General features: G+C 40.6%; 2 long non-coding RNA genes across 2 annotated transcripts; one reads left to right on the forward strand and one right to left on the reverse strand.

Moving 5' to 3' along the window:
- Positions 1-5,778: 5,778 nt before the first annotated feature.
- Positions 5,779-12,815, reverse strand: LOC143511804 (uncharacterized). The gene is made up of 5 exons (XR_013130272.1): positions 12,774-12,815; positions 12,504-12,676; positions 11,933-12,402; positions 8,176-8,238; positions 5,779-6,292 (listed from the first exon to the last, which is right to left on the reverse strand). It is a non-coding gene; the product is annotated as an uncharacterized LOC143511804 (long non-coding RNA).
- On the forward strand, positions 7,473-10,954 carry LOC143511805 (uncharacterized). The gene is made up of 3 exons (XR_013130273.1): positions 7,473-7,993; positions 8,157-8,226; positions 8,976-10,954. It is a non-coding gene; the product is annotated as an uncharacterized LOC143511805 (long non-coding RNA).
- Positions 12,816-16,764: the final 3,949 nt, after the last annotated feature.

Raw genomic sequence — 16,764 nt, forward strand, 5'->3', positions numbered from 1 at the left:
CTTGGGGGTGGGAACTGCTGATGTCACACATGTGCTGTGAAACGTTTAAACATGAATTTCTCTAACACTGGTAGACTCGGTTCCTCTGTTGGTCACGTTCTTTCTCACGTTCTCCCCTCCTTGACTCTCTCTGTTTTCTCTATTTGTTCTTCTGCGTCCCTGCGTGAATCATTAATCCTTTTACAGCCTTGAGGCTTTACTACTGTAAGCAACATTAAGTGTATCAGAATTGGCTTCCAGAGACTAGAAAATGAAGAGTAAATAATGACCTGTTCTGACCAACAAAGTTTTACTCAGTAGGGGCTGTGGCTTAACTTCTCCCATATACATCCGTTTATGATCGGTTTAATAGATCAAGCTCATTGTGGGAAATATCTATACTGCTGTGCATTGTATTTCCACTGTAGCAATGTGAGTGTCTTGTGCAGTGCTGTGACATCATCACATGGCAAATCCACACAGCTTGTAAAATCTCATTTTCTTTGTTAAAAAGAAATGACTGACATTTTGTGTCATAGCTGTATTGAAATTCCCTTAAATCTAGTCATTTCAAAGGGTCACTACTGTAAAGCAAAATGTAAAAAAAAAAGTTAGTGAATGAGTACCTGTGCTCCCCCCAAAAATTCCTTACATTCAAAATGCATGTTACAAGCAATGGTTGAAGATAATTTCAGAATGGTACATGGACATCTGTGATTTCACTGGAGTATTCAGTGCTTCTTTACTAACTTAGAACTTGACAGTTTATTGCAGAGCCCATAGACCTGGGTCCATCTGAAAGCACAGTATACACCTATGAGGTTTTCCATTCAGAAAATTATAATAGGTTTTCTTTCAGCTGGACTGAAACTACATTTGCTCAGTACTTCAGTAGAAATTGCCAGAGAGATATTAATGTTTTCAAAGTGGATTGCTTTACAGTTTTAAACAGAACAAATTAATATAAAGCTACAGTTGCAACAACATTAGCAACAAACATTTGCAGGAACGAATGAAAAATTTGAAATGATTAAATTTTATTTTAAAAGTGTAATGAAAGGTATGCTTTTTTCTTTTATAAAATAATCCATCTGGATGTCTGGACCTCATCAAAAAATCTCTCTGAGAAGTAAAACTAAGCCATTAAGAAACAAAAAGAAAGAGATAAACTGTTCTGTGTCTCCAGGCCTGTGGTATATTCAGCAAAACCAAGGAAAGGTTTTATTGTGGTATACCAAGGCCCAGCCTTAATTACTATGATGTATTCATGCCTTCATCATTGAACTAGCTTTAACTTTAATATTAAATCTACACTCTGTGGCTATGTTTTTTGTTAAAAAGGATAAACAAGATCTGGCACAAAGTAAAATCATGAAGATTGTGCCATGCCTGTATAACAGTGGCCCTCTGTGACAGAACAGGTTTGAATTATTCTAAATGGTCAGTGGTGATGAGATTGCAGATAATGAACCTCCAAAGTTATTGTTACACCACAGATGTTTAAGACTTGTAGGGGAACAGCTATGTAGAATACTGCTTTCACCACTGATGAGTCCACACAAAGAAGAAGAACACCAAAACCAACATAGATTGAATCCAGTAATGATGCACGAGGATTTAATTTGGGTTGGAACCCACTGTGACAGGATTACAATTTATTATTGGTGAATATTACCCATTTGGACAAAGCGTGGTTATGTTCAGCCTTAATATTTGATCCTGATGACTCTAATATTATTTGATCGTGATGGTTTTCCATTACTTCCACTTCTGGCCACGTCTCACGTCTGCTTTTCTCATCTTGTCCAGCAATTTGTCCCAGTCATTTAATACGTTCCACTCATCAAACTGCATGAGGGTACATCTGTCTGTAAGGCCATTTGGCAGATAAATCCCATGAATGGGTTTGTGCAGACAGAGCTGCGCATCAGTTCAGCCACTGATCATTTAACAGATACGTCCCTGGACGCAGTGAAAGTCCTGCCAGAGACACCTCAGGACCCGCTTAAAGCAAGAGTGCTTCAGCAGCACAGCTGGAGGTGTTCCGCTACTTGCTTTCTGACTAGCATATCATATTTAATTGATTCCAATTCCAGTACAATCAGTGCAGTGTCTCTTCTTCCTCAAACGTACAGGGGAAAGTTCAAACTTATGTGGAATCCAGGGGCCTGAGCTCACACAAGGTCCGTGCATTACCTCATGCAAACTGAATACAATAAATCTATACATAATTCGTCCCACAGTGTTTAACAAAGAAGCTCAGAATGTACGACAAAGTGGTTCCTATACATTCCCATGCAAGTAAATCAATCTGGAAGAGTGAAGTAGGGGATTACACAAGGGTATAAGGGTATACATGAGGATATATGGGTATAAGGGTATACATGAGGGTATATGGGTATAAGGGTATACATGAGGATATATGGGTATAAGGGTATACATGGGGGTATATGGGTATACATAGGGGTATAAGGGTATACATGAGGATATATGGGTATAAGGGTATACATGAGGGTATAAGGGTATACATGAGGATATATGGGTATAAGGGTATACATGAGGGTATAAGGGTATACATGAGGATATATGGGTATAAGGGTATACATGAGGGTATATGGGTATACATAGGGGTATAAGGGTATACATGAGGATATATGGGTATAAGGGTATACATAAGGGTATAAGGGTATACATGAGGGTATATGGGTATAAGGGTATACATGAGGATATATGGGTATAAGGGTATACATGAGGGTATATGGGTATAAGGGTATACATAAGGGTATAAGGGTATACATAAGGGTATATGGGTATAAGGGTATACATAAGGGTAAAGGGTACACATGAGGGTATATGGGTATAAGGGTATACATAAGGGTATACATGAGGGTATAAGGGTATACATAAGGGTATAAGGGTATACATAAGGGTATACGGGTATACATGAGGGTATATGGGTATAAGGGTATACATAAGGGTAAAAGGGTACACATGAGGGTATATGGATATAAGGGTATACATAAGGGTATACATGAGGGTATAAGGGTATACATAAGGATATACATAAGAGTATAAGCAACACAACAGAGCATTCAAGATGCTGATCAGTTGGCTACCACAATGCTCATGCAGATGGCTACTGGATCCTTGTGAACCTCAGGCACAGGACACAACTGGAATCTGAACCTTAACCAGTAGGACAAATGGTCAACATATTCTTCACCCATCAGATGTGTTTACTGCATGAAAATGTAACTGAAGCTGCAAATACATTACTGACGTGAATTGTTTGGAAGGCTATTGACACATAAGCTCATCATGATGACTAACTTTATATATAAACATGTATGAATGCTTATTCCAACAAGAACCAGCTGTCATAAAAGCTGCTTTTGTCAACTCTGATGTGAGGTTGATATAAAACAAGTATGTCATTTTTGGTGGCACTAGGTTGTTTCATGACCCTGAGTAGGGTGAAATGACAGCACATTATGGCAGCTGACTCTGAAGCTCGGTGGTTTTATTGGTGTGTCAGGGAGACATAATACTGATGACATAGCACAGCTTGTGTGAGGCTGTGTGTCAAACTGAATTGAGGGGAGGACTTCAAAACGATCATCTGTAGTGTCTCATGTATTGTAATTTCTCAAGAAAAGCTGCTGTGTAATAAACAATTTTAGTGAAGATTTTAATAATGACAATATTTACCCTCTAATTTTTATTTTTATTTTATGTTTATTTATTTTATGTGGCCATTAATGCAAATTGCAAACAATGAAATGCGCAGCAAATACAGCAACTTACAATGCACATAAATGATAAGAGATAAGACAGTTTGGATGCCAACCTGTACTAGCCTCAGCACATCACATATTTTTACACCATGTGAATCCAATACTGAGGAATAGACTTCGTAGCAAAGTATGGAATCGTGTCACCAGGTTTCCATTTTAGTACTCGTGGAGCTGAGCATTGTTTGCCATTAATCTACCAATGTTTCCATGGTGTTACCGGTCCTGGTGTAGATCCGACTCTTGGTAGCTGCCATGGCTTTAACTGTCGTGTTTTAGGGTGTTCAGAAAACATGGATGTTTTCTTTCCTCTCTTCTCCTCTGGCCATCCAACTCCCTTAGCTGTTTGTTTGTCATGCTGGTCTCTAAGACAGATGTTGGGAACTCAGCGATGGAGCTTCACTCCAAGGACAGACTCCATGCGGAGGAACTACCAAACCTGCTCTCTCTGCGTCCCGGCAACGAATGACTGACAAAGGGACGACTGGGAACCTGCTAGAGTGGGAAACAGTCCAGGCTCCTTGTAGAAGGGATCTAAACGTATCGCATGGACTGCACCTGTGCTTTACGTAGTTTTGCTCCATACTTTTGCTGCACACAAGTGGCAGGTTTGAAACCGAGAGGTCTGAGAGTCGTGCTGGGTACTCCAGGGACCAGCACATGAGCGCTTGTGTCTTGGGGTTCTGTGGCAAAAATGACTAAGGAGGAGCTTGGATGATTCGCTGGATATCAACAAATGATTAGATGGACTGACTCCAAATGATTGGTCCGAATGGACTAAATTTGAAAGTAGTAAGTGTGTGTGTGTGCGTGTGTGTGTGCGTGTGTGTGTGCGTGCGTGCGTGTGTGTGTGTGTGTATGTGTGTGTTCGTGCTTGATATTGCACTCAAATTTTGAAAGCTTCTTTTGCAGCTGGAACTGGTTAAGAAAGATTTTTTTGCTGAATGCACATGTAGTCTCATGGATACACGGACACACGCGTACACTGGAGCATTACACCCACACACTGGAAACTAATAAAAGCACAACTAGGTCACAATATATGTGTAGATTTAATTAGAATAGTCTGTTTTGTGAAGTGTATGTTTGCACAGCAGCTGTGGTGAATAGATGGCTCAGTACAGAAGCATGAGTCAAACACAAATAAAAACACATCACTGCAGCAACCTGGTGACCCCGGCCGCTCGCCTCCCGACCGGCTCCACGAGGAGCCTTCTACCAAACCCAGTTCCAGTGTAATCTAACACACCTCATCCATCGTAACGTAGAACTGTTTAAAAATATACAATAACTGGAGCAATCTGTGTAGTGCTGAAACTAGACATTGTTTAAGGGCAGCAGTCCAGGAGAACAGCTGGAGTTATCTGGGTCAAATCCGTTACAGAGATCTGAAATTGATCTGACCTCAGTAATGTAGGTGTGTTCACTAGAGACTTAGGGTGGAGGTTTGTTAGTTTTTTGGGGTTTTTTTAAAGCATTTTTACTGTTGGTCAAGACAGGCTGCTAGTGCAATAAAAACAGATCCGGTTCTGTCCTGTTTGATATCTCTATGTGTGTGCTGCCTGGCCAGATTAAACTCAGCACATCTTCTGTTTACTGCCCTACTGTCCTTAGACCCTGTTTGTCCTTCTGTACTCAACCCCAGTCGTACATAATCCATGACCTCAGAATTATGTGAAAATGTAGCAGAAGAACACTGTTTATTTTCAGTTTCATTTTCTCCTGGGTAAAATCTGGGTAATCTGGGTAATCTGAGTCAGATGTATATCATTTATTTTCCTTATTGACTTCAGGTTAGGTTGTTCGTAATACTTTGTTTTAGGCCTTTGTGCATGCCTGAAGTTTCTTCTCCCCATATTACAATGCACAATTTAGTGTAAACAAATTAATCCTGATTTGGTGCTAAACAAGTATTTAGTGTCTTGGTCTGGGGCAGGCGTGGGAAGAAAGATCCATTATTTAAACGTCACGATTCTTGCCTACACGGGGCGTAACATTTGCCCTGGTGTGAAAATAAGTCCATGTGTCCATCCAAAGAAGAAAGAAAGGGAGGAAAAGATGCAGCTGTCGGCAATGTGTTGGGATAGAGCAGAGATGAACACAGCCAAAGGGGGCCGTAAATCACTGCGTATGCCAGAAATGTAAGAGAGAAGGCTTTTGGCTAAGAGAGGAAGATTGTTAAAGTATCATCACACAAACACACTCTCTCCAGCCGGGCGCGAGCAGATTTATCCGCATTTACTCATAGAGAAACTCCAGGAAACCCCTTTTTGATTACAGTACCAAATAACCACACTATGCAGAGCTGCATAAGCACTTGTCCATGCACATACGGTCCAGTGCTGTGGCACTGGGTGGTCTTGCATGCCTTTAGCTGCACTAGGACCCAGAATATGTCGGTTTTCCCCCTGCCGTTAGAGCTGACGACGGTGGTCTGGGTTGTAGTCTAACTGAACTGGTACTGCTCCGCTGTGCTGGTGGAACTGGGCTCCTGCTGCTCGGCTCTACCGTTGCAAAGCAAACTAAAATGAAAAAAAAAACGTAAACATACATAAATACGTAATCCTCAGCACGCAAACATGGCACATAAAAATTTGAAACTTTCTGAATGGGTCTTAAGAATGTTTAAAGCATCTGTATGTAATTTCCATGGAAATACTGTGTCCAATTAGAATGAATTTTAACAAACACACACTGCCCCCTAGGGTATTCAACATGTTCCATCATCTCTGCTTATGTCCACTGGACCATCAGTTCTTTCAATTCAATTTTTTGTTTTGTGGGTCTCTTCCATCCCAAAACATAACTGTATTTTAAAAAAAATCAAGTATCTAGTCACAGTCTAGCTGTTCCTCACCCACTCCTGGACACACTCCTCCCACCCTGTTATCTGTATATATATATATATATATATATATATATATATATATATATATATATATATATATATATATATATATATATATATATATATATATATATATATATATAATAATATAATAATATAATAATATAATATAATATATTTATATTTACATATATTTATATTTATATATATATTTATATTTATATATATATTGTGACGATGGGGTCGTGGCGAAGGATGAGACACGGAATCCCGATTCACGACTGACGTCACTTTTATTTGAACAATAATTGCGCTTGGTTGCACACGAAGAACACACACTTATACACAGCAACGTGTAGACTTAGACAACGACGAGCACAGGACACTGCGCGAGCGCACATTAAATAGACAAACCACATTAGCCCCACGTGATTACGAGACGATTCACAGGTGAGACAGATTATCACACGACATAGCCATCACCACGGAATTCCACAGACGCAGACGATGCACGTGGACAACGTTTACACACGCCCAAAAGGGAGGGGCCGGGGTCCTCAACGTGACATATATATATATAACATTCTTACATCATGTATTTTTATAACTTGTAGAGTGTATATTCACTATATAGTGAATGTGTAGTGAATGTATATATATACATATTGCATATGCATAGTGAATATACACTCTACATGTTGTAAAAGTACATGCTGTAAAGATGTTCTTCTACAGCTCATATAAATACAAAGAGAAATGTTGTTCAAAGCATCACACAGTATCTGACTCTGTAACGCAAATAAAATACTGCGAGAGACTCCACTACTCCAGGTAAAAGGGAGAGCATCCAGGCTATAAATGGGTAGATCAGTAATAAGCTGAGTTGTAATTTGTCTTGCTGCCTCGGTCTGTCTTGGAATGCTATTAAATACGTGTTGAACAATTTCTGGTGGAACATGGGATAATTTTTCAATAGGGAAAGTTGGATAAGACTGGGCTGAAGGTTTTTTTTGGCTTCCTCAGAAGAAAAACACACTCAGACACAGAAAAAGAGCCGTAGGTGACTCATCAGACCACATTACTCTCACCGCTCCAAGGTCCATGTTTTCGTTCTCATTATACCAGGCCCCACAAACTTTATTGAAAACCTTTATAGGTTTTCGAACAACAGTCCTACCATATCTGCTTCGAGGAGCACTCTTTGTTGAGCATGGGTTAGGTAGTTTGTATAGGTTTTGTGGTCACTTTTGTGTTACTGTTATATTTTATTGTTGTCTATTTTTTTGCAGGAATCCTCTTTGGTTTATCCCTGTCTCTGAGTCCATTTGTCCCTGTCTCTGAGTCCATCTTTCCCTGTCTCTGGGTCCATCTGAGTGTTGAGTCCATCTGTCCATTTTGTCTTTTATAGAATAATCGTGCCTAATATGTGTTTTTACATTTATTGGAAGTAAATGTACATGTTTACGAGATCTGAGTACTTTACAATAGGAAAAATGAAAAAAAACCTCCCTTCAAAGACTCTGGTATATAATCCACAGGGGAGGAGAGGAGTTTCACCTGGAGGAAGGTTTCCTTCAGGACCTGCACCCAGACTTCCTTCATGATGCGGTGTGTCTGTTACTGCGGAACAAGTGTGGGAATATTATCTGTTTAGGAAAGATGAAGATTAATCTGGAGATAAATGATGCATAAATCTACAACTTCTCTCTCCCCACGTTCCTGCTTAAGTACCACATATATCTGATATCCTTTGAATCACAGTTTGGATGCAGTACATTTAGAAAAAGCCTGTCAGATGTTATGAGACATTAAGCATGATGAGTAGTCATTTTCCTGATTTAGCTCTTCTGGCCCTCTTTGGCAAATAAGTAATTGAAAATATGCAGCACCTCAGATTTAGCAGTGCCATTAATGACTGAACCAGCACCAGTAAAACATTCTGTTCCCATCACATTTATAACACCAACGAGACCAAGATAATCAACAACCAATTTTGGTGTCATAATGGAATACATAAAATACTGTACAATGCTATTTCAACAACACAGAATATGTTCGTTATCCTTCAAAGCCATGTTAAATTAGCATTCTTGTGTGAAACAAAAAAATCTTATTCAGTATTCACAGTAGTTTAAAAATGGTTTGGGGAATGATTTGTCAAATATTTGATCTGAGAAGCAGATGGGGCCAAAAATGACCTCCGATAGACTTCCAGATGGCATAACTCCAGGGATTAAATACTAAAAAACTATGAAAATTACAGTAAAAAAAAATTTACGTGATAAAAACATAAAGTGTAATCTGAATTCTGAATAAAATGTTTCTTGAGGTTTAACACTGCAGTATCCCTTTTATAGGCAGAGAAGACTATACTCATAAAAGTTCTCTGAAAGAACTGATCCTGTGACTCCTATCAGCTCATTTAACTGCTGTTCTTCAAAGACAAGTTCCTGGAAAGGCAAGAAGAGGAACACGTCCAACTCCTATATTGCTATCTAAAGTAAAAAAGACAGTTTAATATGGTGACATCAGGTCATTATATTATTTTTTATTAACCATACTAATACATGACTGTAGATTGATGATGCTGTAGAATAGAATCTGTCTGCTAATTCTTCTGACACATGGTGTTATGTTTTGGGTGTGTGTGTGTGTGTGTGTGTGTGTGTGTGTGTGTGTGTGTGTGTGTGTGTGTGTGTGTGTGTGTGTGTGTGTCTGCATGTGTGAGTGTGAAAAAGCTTGTTGAACACATCTGGCAGCTAAGTGTGGAACTACTTTATGTAGAGGACTCTCTGTTCAAGTATTTAGTGTCCTGGTGAGACATTACAAACACAGAAATGTGTTTACAGAAGAAAACATAAAGCTGTATAAAACATTTACACAGCTCATAGAACACTGGACAAACACTTCGGTTTTTATTACTAAGTCCACATCTTTATCATAAAGTTCAATGATGAAAATCCAATCTTGAGTACCTTGCAGATGACAAAAATCATAGGAGACAAGATACCAAAAACCTAGGCGTCATACTCGACTCCGACCTATCATTTGATAAATATATAGATAACACTACTAGGATAGCTTTTCTACATCTCCGCAACATTGCCAAATTAAGAAATGCATTATCACAGGATGATGCAGAAAAATTGGTGCACGCCTTTGTTAGCTCTAGAATAGACTACTGCAATTCACTACTGTCAGGATGTTCAAATAGGAATCTAAATAAACTTCAAGTAGTTCAAAATGCCGCAGCTAGAGTTCTGACCAGAACTAGAAAATTTCAGCATATTAGACCAGTCCTATCAGCCCTGCATTGGCTCCCAGTTAAATTTCGTATTGATTTTAAAATTCTATTATTAGCATATAAAGCACTACACGGGCTTGCTCCTGAATACCTCCAGGAACTTATTTCCTACTATGAACCCCCACGTCAACTAAGATCACAGGGTGCTGGTCTGTTATTAGTTCCACAAATTAACAAGGTAACAGCAGGGGGAAGAGCCTTTTCTTATAAGGCCCCCCAGCTTTGGAATAATCTTCCTAAATGTGTCCGGGACTCTGACACAGTCACAATCTTTAAATCTAGGTTGAAAACCCACTTATTTAGTCTAGCGTTTGATAATTAATATCCCCCTCGATAAAGGTACAGATCCAGGGGTTCATAGACGAAGGGTTTTATGGTAGACTGGGGTGCTGGTGCTGTCATCCTGTCACTGCTCGTGGTCACTCAAGTTTGCTGACAGTGCAGTGGACGGATGCCATTGTCTCAGAATGCCCCCAAGCCTATGTTACCTTCTGGTTCTGCCTTTTTTTAGCTAGGCTGTAATAATTTAACTTAGTGCCGGAGTTGCTGCCACACTCCAGAAATGTTTATAATTTTACTTGTCCTGTATATGTCCTCATACAGAGCTAATTTTCCCTGTTTCATTTCTCCACATGGCTGCCCGCCTGCTTGAGGAATAATGAGATGAGGAGAGACAAGCGATCCATCCTGGCCGGCCACCTCCTGCCTAACCGGATGCCTACACCATGATGGACATTATTACATCTTTTTCGGTCTAAATGGACATTATTGCATCTTTTACATTCTGTCTACATTCTGTCTATATTGTTGTTGTTGTCATGGTGACCGGTGTCGGCCAGAGGAGGATGGGTTCCCCCCCTGAGTCTTGGTTCCTCTCAAGGTTTCTTCCTCATGCAAAAAACTAGGGAGTTTTTCCTTGCCACTGTCGCCTTTGGCTTGCTCACTGGGGGCTAGGACTCGGCACTTGTAAAGCTGCTTTGTGACAACAACTGTTGTAAAAAGCGCTATATAAATAAAATTTGATTGATTGATTGATTGATACCAAATCTTCAGATACAGATGCATTATATATCGTCTCTGTCTCTGCTACTGTCTCTCTCTCTCTCTCTCTCTTTCTCTCTCTCTCTCTCTCTCTCACACACACACACACACACAGAAAAAGAGACAGAGCTAGAGGGAGCGATGGTGAGTTTTTGGTGAGTTCTCAGAGATATGCCGTATCTCCTCACTGCTGAAGTCTGTGGAGATCTCAGCATTATTGTTGCAGTCTCTCAGAACTCAGACTAAGAAGATGATGACACAAGAAGACAGAATGAAGACGCTAGCTACTGACATCAAGGCAAAGGCAGAGCTATCTGCACCGGCCGCAATTCAAAATACCAAAAGCACTTGCACAGAGACACTTGTATTTACATACACTGTACACAAGCTAAAACACAACTGCCAATAATTCAACATTTGCCTGTGTGATGAAAGAATGTTTGTAGTCTCTCTCCAAGCGGCCATAAAGGCCTCATTGTCCTAACTGCACTAGAGGACTATAAATGTAAATGTGCCATATTTTGTCACTTGTGATTTTTACACAGCAATTGAAATTTGTCCTCCGCTTTTAACCCATCTGTGCAGTTAGAACACATACACACACACACACACACACACTAGTGATTACTAGGGGGCTGTGGTGCACACGTGCCCAGAGCGGTGGGCAGCCCTAGCCCGGCGCCCAGGGAGCAGTTGGGGTTAGGTGCCTTGCTCAAGGGCACCTCACTCATGGCCTCAGGTCTGGGAATCGAACCCACGACCTTCCGATCACAAGACCAGTCCCCTACCACCAGGTCATGACTGCCCCTAGCACAGGAAGGAGATAGCAGAATGGCCCATAGAGTTACACTATTACATATTATCCATAGAGAAGAAGAAAGGATTTAGAGGAAGTAGAAGAACAAGAAGCCAGAGAAGAAGAAAGATCTAGAACTATTAGTACTAGCAAAGGTAGAAGAGGTTCATTACCAGCTCTAGCAACCTCAGCTCTGGAGCCCTGCAGAAACGAACACCATCAGATCATGGCCAGGGTTGGTTGGCAAGGCAACAACTGGGGTGGTTGTTGATCTTACCATCCGGACAGCCATAAACCATCACCACTCTGTGTCTTTTCTGCTTCTGTTGATGCTGTAGGTACCTGAGCAGTACCAGAACGTTCTCTACAGATTCTGTTACAGTGTTATGGTGAAGAACACAATCTTCCGCTTAAGGAATTTCAAACTAAACTGTCCTGCATCTGTCTAGTTGCAAAATGGATCTTTTCACCATCTTTATGAAGATCACCTGTCAGAGATTTTTCCTCTTCCCCTGCCCTCAGAGCAGATGCAAGGTCACGAGCAGTTACTCAACCAGTTTCTGTGGTGTCAGAATCAGGGTGGAGGCCAAAGCAGGAATCTCACTGGGTGGAGTTTCCACAGTATCCAACAGCAGGCCCCTGTCTACATTTTTAGGTGAACATACAGAAGAAAGTGTTTTATAACCATATCAGAATACATGATTGTAAATGTGTGAATGTGTTTTTACCTTCTGATGGACCTACACTGATATGGTTAACAATGGTAGCCAGAACAGTGTTCTTGTCTACAATAAATGACATTATCCACCCGACAACTCCTTCCTGTGATACATTGGAGTCAAGTGGACTTCAGAAAGGTCTTTTCCTGCTTCTTCTCTAAGCAAACCATGTGCGTTTTCAGAGGTCAGCATCTCACCCTATACAAAGCACAAAGACAGAGAAAACCGAACCATCAAACGTAAAAAACATATAATCACACCGAAACAGTACATCGCTATGGTATTCTTGACTTACAATCACCGCAGGCTGTTGTGTTGCTTCCGTAGGTTTGGCCTCCCTCGGTGATATTTCCACTGTAAACAACACATCCAGACTAATGTACTACAGATTCCAGGTAGGAAACCAATATAAACAACAATAGCCAACAGGTTATTGATAACAGATGAAGAAGCAGGTCCTTGTGAGGACGGTGTGCATGTCTTTAGAGCCATATGGCATAGGTACCGTCCCACCACCATGTTTGACTGGAGACTGATAAAGATCTGCTTTTTAAAGTTGAACTACTAATTTTATGTCCATCCACCTGCAGAAACACCATGTACTCTACAAGCATTGCCTCTTCACTATAGGAAGAGCACAGACAAATGTATTTGTCAGTCAAACTATATGCATTCATTTATGATGTATCTAAGACTAATCACAAAAACACTAACGCTCTCATAAAATCGATCAACCTAACATTTCATACATATGCCTTCACCAACACAGTCTGGAGACAGCACCAGGTAATCATCGTGTGCCCTACTGCAGTCTAAAAATAAATATATAAATAAAATTTGATTTGATTTGACCTAAAAGACAGTGATGCAGATCTGTGAAATGAAGAAGACAACGATGAAGATTCCTCCTCACCATCTGTAGACTGCAGGGGGAGAGAAGCACTGTGGACAGGACATCATTAATTGTTACAAGACACACAATAAAACTGAAGACAACAGAAGAGGTCGTGGTGACATTAATAGTGTGTGTGTGTGTGTGTGTGTGTGTGTGTGTGTGTGTGTCCACCATTCTCTACCTCAACAAATGAACTATATACATTTACATACCTACAATTTACATACAATTTAGGACAGATTGTATACATTGCTGAATTCCATCAGCTTCTGCAGTGAAGCTGAAATCTGCATAGCCCACAAAGTACATTTAAATTCCTAATCAGCAACTTGCACGGCATATATAGTACAGTTTGTGCGTTTCATGCTTGCATTTGCAAGAAGGCACCACACCTTCTTAGTAAACTGCAGAGTGAGTGTGTAATACTGGATACTTGTGCCTCCATCTCATTACTCAGCTACAACCCCAAAGATGTCGGTGAAGGTTGTTGTTGTTGTTCGAGCCACAAACATTCCTAATTACAGATAGCCAGCACATCAAAGTGCCCCTGTATGACTCTCACATGTTCTCGTGACCACCACAAATCTCACAAGTCCTCTCCAGTCCCCATGACGCCAGATGAGGCTCCTGCAGTGAATTCCACACCAGATTCTGGGACGGCAGCACGTGAGGTTTCTGGAGTCACATGACTCCCCTCAACGGCCTGAATTTTTTTTGAGTGACCCAAGACCACAGTTGCTTTAGTACTGCTAGCAATGGCTCACAGTCACTCTTCACCACAACATCTTCATTCATACCATGGATGGGTTTGGTTATTTAGCCATTTTAGCAGCTAGGGGTTGTTTAAGAAGAGATAGGAAACAAGGTCATGGAGAAATGGAGTGGATGACACTTTCAGTGCCTCCTTGAGAGAGAGAGATTAAGAATCATGAGGCACAGTGACTCCAAACTTGCTAGAAAACTACAAATACAGACATTCCCATGGATCTGTATAACATCACTGCATAATTTCCCCCAACATCTTGATAGTTCATAGAACCGTGTGACTCATAATACATGTATCTTTGCACTTCTATTGAATTTCATGAATGAGGGCGAGATGTCCCTCTGGTTGGCTGAATGTGATGCTAATCTCCTGTCTAATGGCAATGCTAGCCTGCAATTGGTTCATTCAGGACTGGTGTTCCTCATGCTGAGGAAGGCGGTCCCAGAAAATCTTAAACGCTTCCCGCACTGGGATGCAAATATGTACCATCACGTCGTCCAAAAAAGACTTCCATAAAACAGAAACGACATCAAAGTAATGGGACAGAACAAAAAATAAACCAGATGGTTCAACATTGTTCAATTGCCACAAGGCTGTGCGGAGGGTTCACATAGCACAGCCAGCGTGGGGGAACAATATGCTGTTACAACCATGGCCACAACCGAGAGAGAAACACACACATCATCGAGACCCTTTGAGCTACACCACCAACCTCCACAGTGATGGATATCACTGAACTTCACAGAGGACATAGACTTGAACACATGTATGACCAAAATGTCCTTCATTTGTCATTTAAAACATAGTCCCAAAATAGTCCAAACACATCAAGCCTCGTTAATAAAGCACACCTTTAAATTCAACCAGTGTTAATGTGTTCCTTCCCTTTAGCTTCTCAAACTGCTACAAGAAAAAATGTTGAGGTGTCACTCCATGATTGTCAGGTCTCTGATAGGCTTTTTATTCTGTGTTTGCGTTTGGAAGAACGTTTAAGTGTTTGTTTTATTGATTAGGTCACTACACTGAGATTATTCTGTCGTAGTGGTGCTCCCATTTTCTTGAACCACACCTACCAGCTAACACTCCCCATCAGCAGATCTTGGAGCAGTACACCACCTATTCATGCTAAAGCTGAAAGGTTCTCCTGATGGCCAAAGAGACAAAAAAAAACAAGTCACTTAAATCTCAAGGGTTTATTGTTCAAATATCATACCGTACGGTTTCCATTAATCAAACTCCATTTGTGAGAAACTTGCCCAGGTTCCTCATAGTGTATGACACTATGCACACAGATGCTGAAGGTCCGTGAGCAATGAGAGAACACAGAGGAAAAACACAGAGGAGCCTCGAACTGTTTCCACACACGTCTGCCCTGACTTTAGTCACAACACTGCAATAACACTGGCATGGCAACTGCGGTGAGCGTAGCAGTCACAGAAGTGTTGGAGTCTTTGTGCGTGTCAGTGTCACTGCTCGGATGAAAGATGAGAAATATCCATCCAGCAGTGGAAAAAACTGCTACCGATGAACAGCTGGAAGATGGTTAATCCATGTCGACGTGTGCTGTAGTGTCTAAATACGCACCTATGCTGCTTGTGGGAAAGTGACTGGTAAGTATATACATGAATAAGTAATCTAAGCCCAAGAGCATTTTGACAATAACTTATGGTGAATTGCTGCAACCTAAAGACCCAGTTTAATGTAAAATGTGTACCCTTTTAATCCCTTATAGCATCGTACCAAACTATTGTGAGAAAATATAAACAAGAGGTTTTTTTTTGCCTTTGTAAAGATCTCGTGAACGTAATGATTGTCATGTGGATCCACGTGTGGGTGATCTGGGAAATGCAACAGAATGCGTGCCTTCCCAGAACTGTCAATGGGCCGCAAGAATTATGATGTTCTGTGCAGCTCTGCCAACTTCGAGTGATGCCGTAGGGTAACGCTCCTGCTTTCAAATGTGCCATTTAATAACTTTAAGCTGAATCAAACAAACTGGAACTTTAAAACACGCAAATAACTCAAATACTGATTATTATGGCATCAGTCAGTTCAGGTAAGCCTACAGCAGAGTGTCAGGTGAGGATGGGTAGCAACACCACCGACATTAGTATCCAACATACTATTTTTAAGCAGATCTGGTAAAGCAATCATAGCTGGAGAATTATTAATTATTTTTTCCATAGCACATGACAGAATCAGGTTGGTGATTTCATGTGCAACACTGGATACACAGCCAATCGTTTGTTGAACGTTTGTTAACGTTTCAGTTGAGCAGAATCATCCAGTGGTAAATGTTTGCAGCCAAAAGGTTCAATCCGTTCTGACAGCTGTGATTGGTAGAAATGTGGAAATCCTGCTAAATGTTTCACTCATTCCTTATTCTCCCTAATTTATTATTATAATAAAACTTGAACCATAAGCTATCAGAATATCTACAACTGGGTAAGCAATGGGCCTTTAAACCTCTCTAAATTCACTCCAACTGTCTGATTATTGTTCAACATACACATGCACACACATCACATCAGCTTGAACCCTCATCTGAACCAGTTTATAGTCAAACATTCACTGAACAGATACTTGCAATGAAGACTAGGGATGACCTCTGAAAAACACACAAAC

This window comes from Brachyhypopomus gauderio, chromosome 4 (assembly GCF_052324685.1).
Source record: "Brachyhypopomus gauderio isolate BG-103 chromosome 4, BGAUD_0.2, whole genome shotgun sequence".
NCBI lineage: Eukaryota > Metazoa > Chordata > Actinopteri > Gymnotiformes > Hypopomidae > Brachyhypopomus > Brachyhypopomus gauderio.